Source organism: Apis dorsata, unplaced genomic scaffold, assembly GCF_000469605.1.
Source record: "Apis dorsata unplaced genomic scaffold, Apis dorsata 1.3 scaffold_381, whole genome shotgun sequence".
NCBI lineage: Eukaryota > Metazoa > Arthropoda > Insecta > Hymenoptera > Apidae > Apis > Apis dorsata.
This window is the reverse complement of record NW_006263643.1, coordinates 49,114-60,335: the sequence shown is the minus strand read 5'-3', so window position 1 is coordinate 60,335 and position 11,222 is coordinate 49,114. Positions and strand designations below refer to the sequence as shown.

The window sequence follows — 11,222 nt, the reverse complement described above, 5'->3', positions numbered from 1 at the left end:
ATTATATTAATATATATTATAATTTCACAACTAAAAAAAATTTAAAATATAATTATCATTATAATTATTATAGAATATTGAAATTATTATAAAAATAATATCAGATTGTTAGCTAAAAAAATTTTTAAATATAATACAACATTTGAAATTATTATAATTTTAAGTTATCATAGAAAATATTCCTTAAAATATTAAGTTTCTTCATTTTTAATATTATAATATTAATATTCAATATTTATTATAATATTCATTAATTTTACTAATAAGAAAAATTTAAAATATAATCATTGCAAAATGATATTTGAAATTGTTACAAAAATAACTTTTCAGATTCTTACCGAAGATATCATTTATAAAATATCTACAAAAAACAGCAAGTAAAAAAAGAAAAATAAAACTTGATTATGATTTCGAGGTGTAATCGTAGCATCAAGTATTTTCGATCCAAGATCGCGCGATTTTTGAACGCGCGAACGCCAATATGTATATGTATACGCGTCAGATGCAAGGATCCAGGAGAGGTAATATACTTCCGTGCAAATGTGTGTCACGAGTTTCCCACGAGATGAACCGGCGAATGGCAACATAGGCGCGGGCATAGACCAATTACTAGCATAAGACTCTCATTGAGTCGCGATTTACGCGCGCGATCGATAGATTCTGGCGAAATGCGTTCGCGTTTAAATCTCTGATGATGGTAAATGTATTATTCCTCACGAATGATGACATGAGTACTCATAAACTCGTTCTAAAAGAAAATTATTAAATAAAAATGTATCGATCAAATAAATGAAATTTTGTTTTTTTGCGATGGTAAAAAAAATTCAAAAAATATAGAAAAGTCATTATTATTTATAATTTTTTTAACATTAAATTATCGGTCAAATCATTGATTTTAAAAATTTGATTTAAAATTCTTTATTCATTATTTTTACATTTCTATGTATGATTTTATTTATATAATATTATATAAATATGTTCGATTAATTTTGCAATCTTTAACTTTTTTTAAAAATTCTTTTCGTTTTTCGATGAGAGATACACATAATATTTGAATAAAAATAGACATATATGAAGTATTGATATATTTGTGAATACCTTTAGAGAATTGATTCTACAGGCAAAAAACAAACACAAAAGTTGTTATATAAAAATGTTGTTAATATAAGTTATAATTATTTAAAACGACAAAATGAGACTGCAGTATGACAAAAACAAAAGTATTTTATTTTTCCGTGCTCATTTTATCTAATCTAAAGTTCAATTATAAATGATTATAACTTATAACTTAATAAATAAGTTTTATTAATATTATTAATTTTTATCAATATTTTTATATAACAACTTTTGTTTTTACTATTTAAAATCTATTATTAAAATCTATACTATTTTAAATATATTAATATTTTATATAAAGTCTCTAATATTAACTGATTTAATGTTTTGAAAATGATTATCTAAGTTTGACAAGAGTTAGATTTTTAGTAGTTAGTATTAGTAAGTAATTAGATTTTTATAAATGAAATTACAGAAATAGAAATGAAACAAAAATATGTTTCATTTTTGAAATATCATAATATGCATTTGATATTTTATATCTTTACATTTTGCATTTAAATTTTTTATACATGCATAAACTTTCACATAATAATCTGAAAAAAGAATAAGAATTAAACAAAAAATGTTTATTTATGAATTGTGGCATTTTTTTTGGAAATTTTAAGTGCAATTCACAACATGATTTTAATTTTAAATCTCATTTATAGCTTAATAGTATTTCAAATCAAATTTATAAATAATTATTTAATTTATTATATATTTCTTTATCGTAAAAAAGAAATAATAAAAATTTTGCGATTACTTAATATTTGTATGCAAAAATTTCTGATGAAGTTTTTAGAATATGTTAATTAATGAATATTAAGCAATTCTATGCTTGAAAAGTTTTATTGAAATCGTTCATGTTGATTTCATATTTAGATTATATGTAATAATTTTTACATTTTATAATAGTAATTAAGAAAATTTTATTTGTTGTTTAAATAGAAATATAAACGATAAATATTTTTAGTGGAATAATTAAACGAATCTATCACTTTTAAATTAAAAAGAACGATTAATTAAATTTTAAGATATTAGATTTAACACAAAAGATTTTAATTTAATTAATCTCTATTATAAAATATAAATATATATATATGATATAATTTAAGATTATAATATAATTGAAACAAAGTAAAAAAAACGATAAAAATCGTTATGAAATTAAAAGTGAGATATGAATTTCGTTATTTAAGTTTATATTATCATTAAATACAGAAAAAACATTAATTATTGATGTTAAAATTTTATGCTAATAGTTCTCAGAATGGTTTCATAGTAAACCAGTAAAACATTCTTGTTACGAAAATCATCAACGTAAAATATACCTTTCGTTCGTTTCATCGTGGAACATTAATTATAGTCTGGTAAATCAATAGACAGCAAAGCATGTCTTTGTTATGCTTTCTTGCTCACTTTCACCTACCAAACGTTTTCTTTCCCATTGATATACTGTTAATTCAACGACAACTGATCTCTTGGTCATCTGTTCATTTTTTAACAATCCGCCGACTATGTTGAATCAATTTATAAATTTTAATTTGATTTTTATGATAAATTGTTTAATATCAATTATTTAATCCAATATTCTAGAAAAACTACAAATGTTTAAAAATTTTATTTTCTAAAATTATATTTCAAAATAATTAAATTTATTCACAATCATTATAATAATTCAATTTCTGTAAAAATTTCCTTCAATGAATTATACTTACTTCTCTAACCTTCTTTCAATTCCATTAAAATTTATTTTCCAATAAATGTTTCATAAATCTTCCAGAAGAAAAAGAAAGTATTAATCATATTTCTAAATCGAATGTTTCATCGCTTCATCTCTTATACGTATCGATTTCTCGAAAGATCACACGCGTGTCTAGAATCATCAATTCAGTCCGTCTTCGAGCTTACGGCAACCAGTTCCAGAATGTAGCTCAATTTCATCCAAGAGTAAACACGCTAGTAATGTAACCATGTAAAAATTAACTAGGTTTTATTGCAATCACCTGCGGAAATCGTAATTTGTCAGAGGCACGAAGTTTTGGGATCCGCGATCGCGAAAATCGGGACTCGAATAAGGTGGCCTCGTTATAACAACGTGATCGATCAAATGTGATCACTATGATTTACGGATTTCATAGTGGATTGTTTGTTTACACTATCGTGAGGTTATGTTACGAAGTTGTGTACGTTATGTAGAATACTGTGAATATAGGTTACATTATATAGAGTACCGTGAAATATATTACATAGAATACTGTGAAATATATTACATAGAATACTGTGAAGTTAGATTCGTTATATAGAATACTGTGAAGTTATCTTATATAGAATATTGTGAAGTTGTGTATTTACATTATGTAAAATAATATAGTTACGTACATTATAAAGAAAATTATATTCTATATAAAATGAATTCAATTTAGATTTATTAGAACTATCAAATCAAATCAAATTAATTTTAAATTTTATTAAAAATATAAGTACTTTTAGCAAAATTAATATTAATTTTTATTCAGATAATATTGTTCCGATTCGTCTCTTTATACGATTTACTATCAAATCGTGAAATTGTGTATATTATATAAGGTATTGAAGTTATATATTATGTAATAAATTATATTCTATGTAAAATGAATTTAATTTAATTTAAATTTATTATTAAAATTCAAAATTAAAACAAGTTAAATTAATTTTAATAAATTAAGATTTTTTATTTTACGATTGTTAAAAAATATGTACTATATTTTTAACAAAATTAATGCTAGTTTTTATTCAAATTTAATATAATGATTCATTTCTATATACCATTTATTATCAGGATACATAAAATTAAGTATATTATATAGAAAACTATATTCTATGTAAAATGAATCTAATTCAAATTTAATGTTGGAAAATCAAAATTATCAAATTGGCTTTAATAAATTTGGAATTTTTATTTTAATGATTATTAAAAAATATAAATATTTTTGTTAAAATTTTTTAGTTTTTATTCAAATAGGAATATAATTCCAATGGCTCGTTTTATTATATATTGACACGATTTATTGGCAAATTGAAGCTATATATAATGCATTAAAGAAATCAAATTATTAAAATAAATACAATTAATTTAATTTAAATTTAATATAAGAAATATGAAGTTAAATTTGATTTTAGATATATTGTTTTTATGGTACAGAAAGTCTATATATATTTTTAAAATTAATATTAATTTTTATTCAATAAACAATATAATTATATATATTTAATTGTTTTCAGATTTATATAATAATCACCTGTATATAATATAATTAAAAATATGTTATATATTATACATATATCATTTACCTATTAATAATAATAAAAAAATTATGATTTTATGGAAATTAAATCTGAATGTTTTCAATTTCTATAAGAATGCATAAAAATATTATACATATAAAGAGTATATAATATAATAATAATAATTGCAATTATTATATGTTTATTCAAATAATAATCAAATATATCTATACATGTTAAATCTAATAAAAAATATTTGTTGAAAAATACAAATTTATAAAATCGGATTATAATTATATTATTTAAAAAATTTAATAGATAATATATAATATAGAAATAATAGATATAAAAACAATATATTAAATAATATGTCAGAATTAACTTAAAAAATGTATATAAAATGTTAAATCAATTAATGAAAACAAATTGGTAATCATTAAAAATTATCAATGAACAAATGCTTTCATATTAAAGATGACAAATTAATTTCATAGATCAATTAAGAAAACTGGATTCAGCAGTTTCTATGTTAAATAGATTATCATGAGATTGCGGTTAGCCTAAGATATTAAACCGCAAGATACTGTTTCTTTCATTTTCCTATGTCGTTTAACAAAACAATTTTTAGAAAAATACTCATATAATAAATTAACACTTTTATATTTTTACACTATTATTTCTTTCCATTGAAAGTAATATTAAATATTATAAATTCTCATAATTTTAAAATTAAATTAATTTTAAAATCGAATAATTATAAAATAGAATTATTAATGAAATCTATAATAAATCTATAATATAATAAATTTATAATAAATAAAATTGCATAAAAGATATTAATATCTAAAAAAAATAAAATTTTAATATCTAAAAAAATAAAATTTTATTAAAATAGAATAAAAATTAATAAAAATATTTTATAAAAGAAAATATAAGAGAAAATTCATAACACAATATTTAAATAATTATTTACATATTTACACTGAATAAACACTTATTAGTTAATACCAATTATAAGACAAAATCTCGTTAAGCAATTGAAAAAATATCTTTATTGGGCGTTGGATCATCGATCTCTGTTATACAAGATTTGCTATACTTTTATAATACTATAAAGCGTGTATGTTTATTAACACTGTTCCCATATCGATCATTGAGATCGATAGAATTGAATTCAAGTGATCGAATACACAATGATAAACAATAACCTCGATGCAATTATCAAAACTCATTAATTAATCGATGATCAATTTTGAAATCGATTTATGAATCTTTATTATTGAAATATATCTTTTAACGATGATATAATATATAATATATATATATACATATTATATATATATATATATATATGTAGAATAAAAATTGTTTTTTTTTCTTTTTGAGGAAAATAATGTTGAATAGAATAAATAATCTAGTTAATGAATTTTTTAACGCTCGGTCGGTAAGGATATTTTTTGTAACTTTGAGTTTTCGAAAACTTTAAGTTTGTCTATTTATAATTTTTCGAAAATCTAATTTATAATTTTTCGAAAATGATTTAAAAAAATTTTAGAATACTTATTTTTCATTTACAATTGTTTATCCAATTAATTAAATGTATATTTGATAAGTTCTATAGCAGAAATAAAAATCTTTTTGATGGAAATAAAATTTTCAGGAGTGAAATGTTAATTCCGATATAAATCAAAATTACTATTGAGAATCAAAAATATATAAAACTATATTTTTTATTATTATATTTTTAAGATAAGTTTAATCTTAAAGTTTAAAATCTTTATTTACAAAAAACTTTTTTTCATAATGAAATAATTTAATTTTTCCATTTTCATTATAGAAAGTATTAAAAATTGATAGTTATTTAATGGCTAATAAAATAATGATTCTGTTTCATTATATTACAAAAACAGATATTAAAAATATTATGTTTCTACATTTTAAAATATTAACAATTGATAATTATTGAAATAAAATAACAATTTATTATTATGAATTTATTATTTGAAACATAATTTTTATAATTTATTTAAGAAAAAAATAATTAATTCTTTAAAAATCTTAATGCAAAAAAAATAAAAAAATATATTTAAGATATATATTTTCAAAAATTTTCAAATTTTCAAATCGTTTTAATAAATTAAATGTTTGTCAAACAAACCATTTACTCTAATTATATTGTTATAATTTTATATTAAATATATAAAATTATACTACATTAATACTACATTTCTATATATCATAGAATTAAAAAAACAGTAATCTTATCTTTAATAACTATTCAATTCTGTTCTAAGTTTTTGTTATCTTCAAGTTATAACACCATTATCTCATTTCCATTTTATAATTCTCTTCCGCAATTTACACTGGTTTCATAATCGACGCATGTTTCGTTCTTGTACTATTGCATTACTAATCCATGGTTAGATCGAGGAAAAGCTCGTCGTGTTCCATTCGTTTGAACCACCCTCGACCACAAGGAGGTGACAATTACCAGAGGCTAAATGAAATCACGGTTGGTTTGGCGGGAACGAAAACGACGAAGAGATGCAACGGTACATACCGCCGTATTCCCACGGTGAATTGCGATTGAGACTAGGAAACCGCGTCGAGGAAACACACCTTGGCGTGGATAATCGTCCAAGAATCGACAACAACCGCCGTCTGATGTCCCGTTGAATTCGAATCTTCGCTCGTTTCGCGCGTGAAATCGAGTGGTCGTCGTGCGCCAACTGTCGTCCATCCGGCGGAATTCAGTCATTGTGGAGTGCAAGTTTCGTGTGGGCCGTTAACAATGATGAGGCAAAGATGAAGAGATTTGACTAAGATTTTCCTCGTAAAAATATTATTTCGTTATATGTAATTGGAGAATTTTATAAATTTAGAAGAATCAAAGAAAATTGAGTAATTTTTCATAAGTTAAAAAATTTGAAATATTTTTTAGTTATTGAAAAGATTTAATTAGAATTTTCTTCATGAATTGTTTTGGAAAAATTGCAAATTTAGAAGGATCAAAATGTGAGAGATTCGATAGTTTTTCTTTGACAGTTTTTTATGATTTGAAATATTCTATATAATTTTTAATTAAATATTTAAGCAAAAGAATTTAATTATGATTTTTCTTATAAAACTTTTGTTTTTTTATATTTTTTGAAGATATGCAAATTGTTATTTTATATCTTCGACAATTTTTTATAAAAAAAAAGATTTAGAATATTTTGTATAATTTTTGTGTATTTTAATTAGATATTGCAAAAGTTAACAAAAATTGTTAAATTATATTGGTTATCTGTTTTTAACAATTTTTTATAATAAACATATGAGTAAAATTTAAAAAATGCACAAATTGATTTGTGAATTCTACAGAAGGAATATTTCTTATAAATCGTCGATAAATACATTCTCGATATTAACGGTACTCCATTGTCGATATATCGATAAAGATCTGTGATATTATAAAATTGTGAGAGTTTAATAAGAGAATAAAACAATAGACTTCTAATTAACCGGAAACAAATTAGTTCTCTTTTTTATGCAGATATAAATACATCCTGTATTTATGAATAAATTCACTACAAAGGTATGATTTAAAAGGAAGAAAAAATGTAAATAAATTATTGAATAATGATAAGATATAATCATGTTAATATTAAAAATAATTTTTTAAAAATATTTCTTTAAAATTTATCAATAAAATTTCATTTTAAAATAAGAATGAAATAAAAAAAAAATTACAAAATCAAAATGATATTTATTTTTAGAAAAATAATAAAATATAAAGAAAAACATTTTAATTACATCACAAATTCTAAATCGCATAAAAATAATTCAAAAATCAAACTTTCTCTAAAATATATATACACTCTATAATTCTTCAATATCGGTTGAAAGCCTTGATGCTTCAAGTTTTCAAATTGTAACCAATTATCAATAACTGCATCCTCAGATATCGAAACTCTCAATTAGCCAGCAATCCACTCTCAATCTTGCTTTCGAAACTTTACCAAACTGTTTCAACAAAACAACATTCCTTATATCTAGTATCTTTCTCGTGAAAACCAACAAACATGTATAAAAGAATGAAACAAACAAAATAAATCAAAATAAATTCTCTCAATAAAAATCTTTCCCACCAAAACAATTTTACTTCACGAAAACGCAATTCCTCAACTCTATATTGAAAAATAAGGAAGAAAAAGCGGAACAATCGTTCGAAGGGTTGCACGCGATCGTTTCTTCCAGAACGATTATCGATCGTGGATTCCCTTTGAATCTTGGAAAAATAGTAACGGTAACTCTTGGAAAAGAAATATAAAAACTTTGTTCGCGCCAGAATGACAAACGAATTAGAAATTAAAATCATTCGACTGGTTCTATATTAGTCTTCTTGGTAAGATCGTGAGAAACTGACATCTGTTCGCGTTGTTATTTTTGCCTGATGATCCATGAATCGTGACTGCTTCGATTGATCGAGAAACTGGAACCGCGGTTTCGGTTCGTTAGCGAATTAATTGCAATTCGAATTAATTGTGGTGCAAGTTTTTTCTAAGATTTTCTATGGAATTTTTATGCTGTCTTTGGTAGCTAATAAAATCATCAATTAACTATGTAAATAGATACATATAATAAATAAATATAAAGAAAAATGGAATATGAAATATATGGAATAATGGAATAATGATTTTTGATTCATTTGTTGGAAATTTGAAATTTTATATTATAGTTATTTTGAAAAATGAATACGATATTTTTTTTAAAAAGAAAATATTTATATATAAGTTCGAGTATAAGAATAGTTTCGAGTAGTTATAAAGGATAGTTTTGGTAAAAATTATTATATAATCAATCAATTTTGTAATAATCAATTAAAAAAATTAATATGTAAAAAATAATTTGAGATTTTAAGAATAAAGAACAAAGAAATAAAGAATAAAGAACACGTGAATTAATGAAAATGTTATTAAATTATATTATCTATATTGTACATTATTGAATGAAGAATTTTATTTATTAAAAATCAATTTTGTAAAAATTATTATAAATTCCTATAATAATTTATAATATTATATAATATAAATATTTATAATTTTGTTATTGTTTAAAATTATAATAAATATTTTATACATAATAGTATAAACATTTTATTATAATTTTAACAATAATAAAGTCATGCAAAATTTAATTTTAAATATAGCAATTAAAAATCGAAAACATTCGAATTTGAAGAAATTTAAAAATTTCAATAATTTAAAACGCAAGTATTATCACCATGTTTTTTTAACCAAATAAACAGTGTAAAAAATAATGGAAGTCCTTTCTATATTATGATGGTCAGTATCATATCTAATCAAAACAAATGATAACCACAAAACGAATTACAGTGAGAAAAATTTGCACATGAGCAGTAGAACATAAGGACATGGCGGAAACCTGCAAAAGTCGAGGAGTGGTGCACGCTTCCTGTCATTGTTAACGGCGCTTTTCGGCGTGCATCCGCTCCCGGAGAAAGCGTATCGGCCGATACTCCTTACGCCGCGGCTGCTTCCGCTCGAATAGCGTGCGGTTTCCGGTGCGTGGCGCACGTACGATGAAGGTGATACACACCGCCTTCATGCGCATATCGATAGTCAGTCGGAACTGGGCTGCCGCTCGTGACGGTTGTGGTCCACATTAGTTCTTAGATTTTTTATTTCTTTTTTTTCGTCTGTTAAAATCCTTTGTTGGATCTACTTTTTTTTTTGTTTTATTTCTAAAATTGTGTGATTGATTCTAACTTTATAGTTTTGATTATATTTATGTAAAGAAATTGGTTTTTTGTGAGCATTTTTGTGATAAGAATTTAGTGATTTTTTAGTAATTTTATAATACTTTTTAAATCGTAAGGATTATTTTAATTTTAATAATAAGGATTTTATGATTTATTTTTTTTTTCTTTTCATTTTTGAAATATTAATATTATATTTGTCGATCATATTAAATTAATGAGTGAAGAGTCATTACTCGTTTATAAATATTTTTAATATAAATTAAAAAAAAAAGAATATGTATATTTTTGAGATACATATATTTTTGTATTTGAAAAATTTAGAATAGTTTAGATTTTTATTTATTTATATATTTTATATTTAAGAAAAATAATCTTGATGATTTTATTATATTAAAAATTAATTGTCATTTTTTAATAGTATTAAATGAACTTTAATTATGTTATCATTTAATTAAATTATCCTGTTTCGATTGTTGAATTATAATTAGTTGTTTGAACGAAATAGATAAAATATTATCTTAAATGTTGCATGCAGAGTATAATCAAAATTATCAACTTCCTTTTATGTTTGTCTTCTTTAATTGGAATAAAAATAATTAATTATATTTCATATAGTAGACTAAACATTGAATAATATTCAATCACAAATCAGTACAAATCAAAAATAATAATCATTACTTTGAATTTGCTCATTTTTATTATTTAAAATAAAAAATTACTTACAAAAATTAATTTCAATATTAAATATTTATACTATTAATACTCACTGAATTCAGACAATTTTGAATCGATTTGGTTATTTTTATTTTAATTAAATTATTTTTAATAATTATTAAATTATTTTAAACAGTTAAAAATTTAAGTTATATTATAAAAGATTAAATATATATTATATTCTGGATTGTATTATATATTTGTATACGATTTTGATATATATATTCTATTTCTACTAGAACATTTATTTCTAAAGCTTAATTTATCAAATTAATTTAACAAAAATCTTATCAAAGCTAAATACATCAAATATATCATTTTTATAAAATCACAAAAATTTATAAAAATCTAATCTTCTCAAATACATATCTATGCATAT

General features: G+C 21.9%; 1 protein-coding gene across 4 annotated transcripts in view; it reads left to right on the top strand.

The window, feature by feature from the left end:
- Window positions 1-11,222, top strand: part of LOC102677440 (protein neuralized) — a 181,030-nt gene that overhangs the window by 154,183 nt on the left and 15,625 nt on the right. Inside the window, exon 1 of one of the 4 annotated variants that reach the window (XM_006618870.2) lies at window positions 9,989-10,240. The exons of the other annotated variants lie outside the window; for them this stretch is intronic. The gene's annotated coding sequence lies outside the window, so the exon portion shown is untranslated. Of the gene's footprint in view, window positions 1-9,988; window positions 10,241-11,222 lie in introns of those variants that run through there. 4 annotated transcript variants of the gene reach the window in all.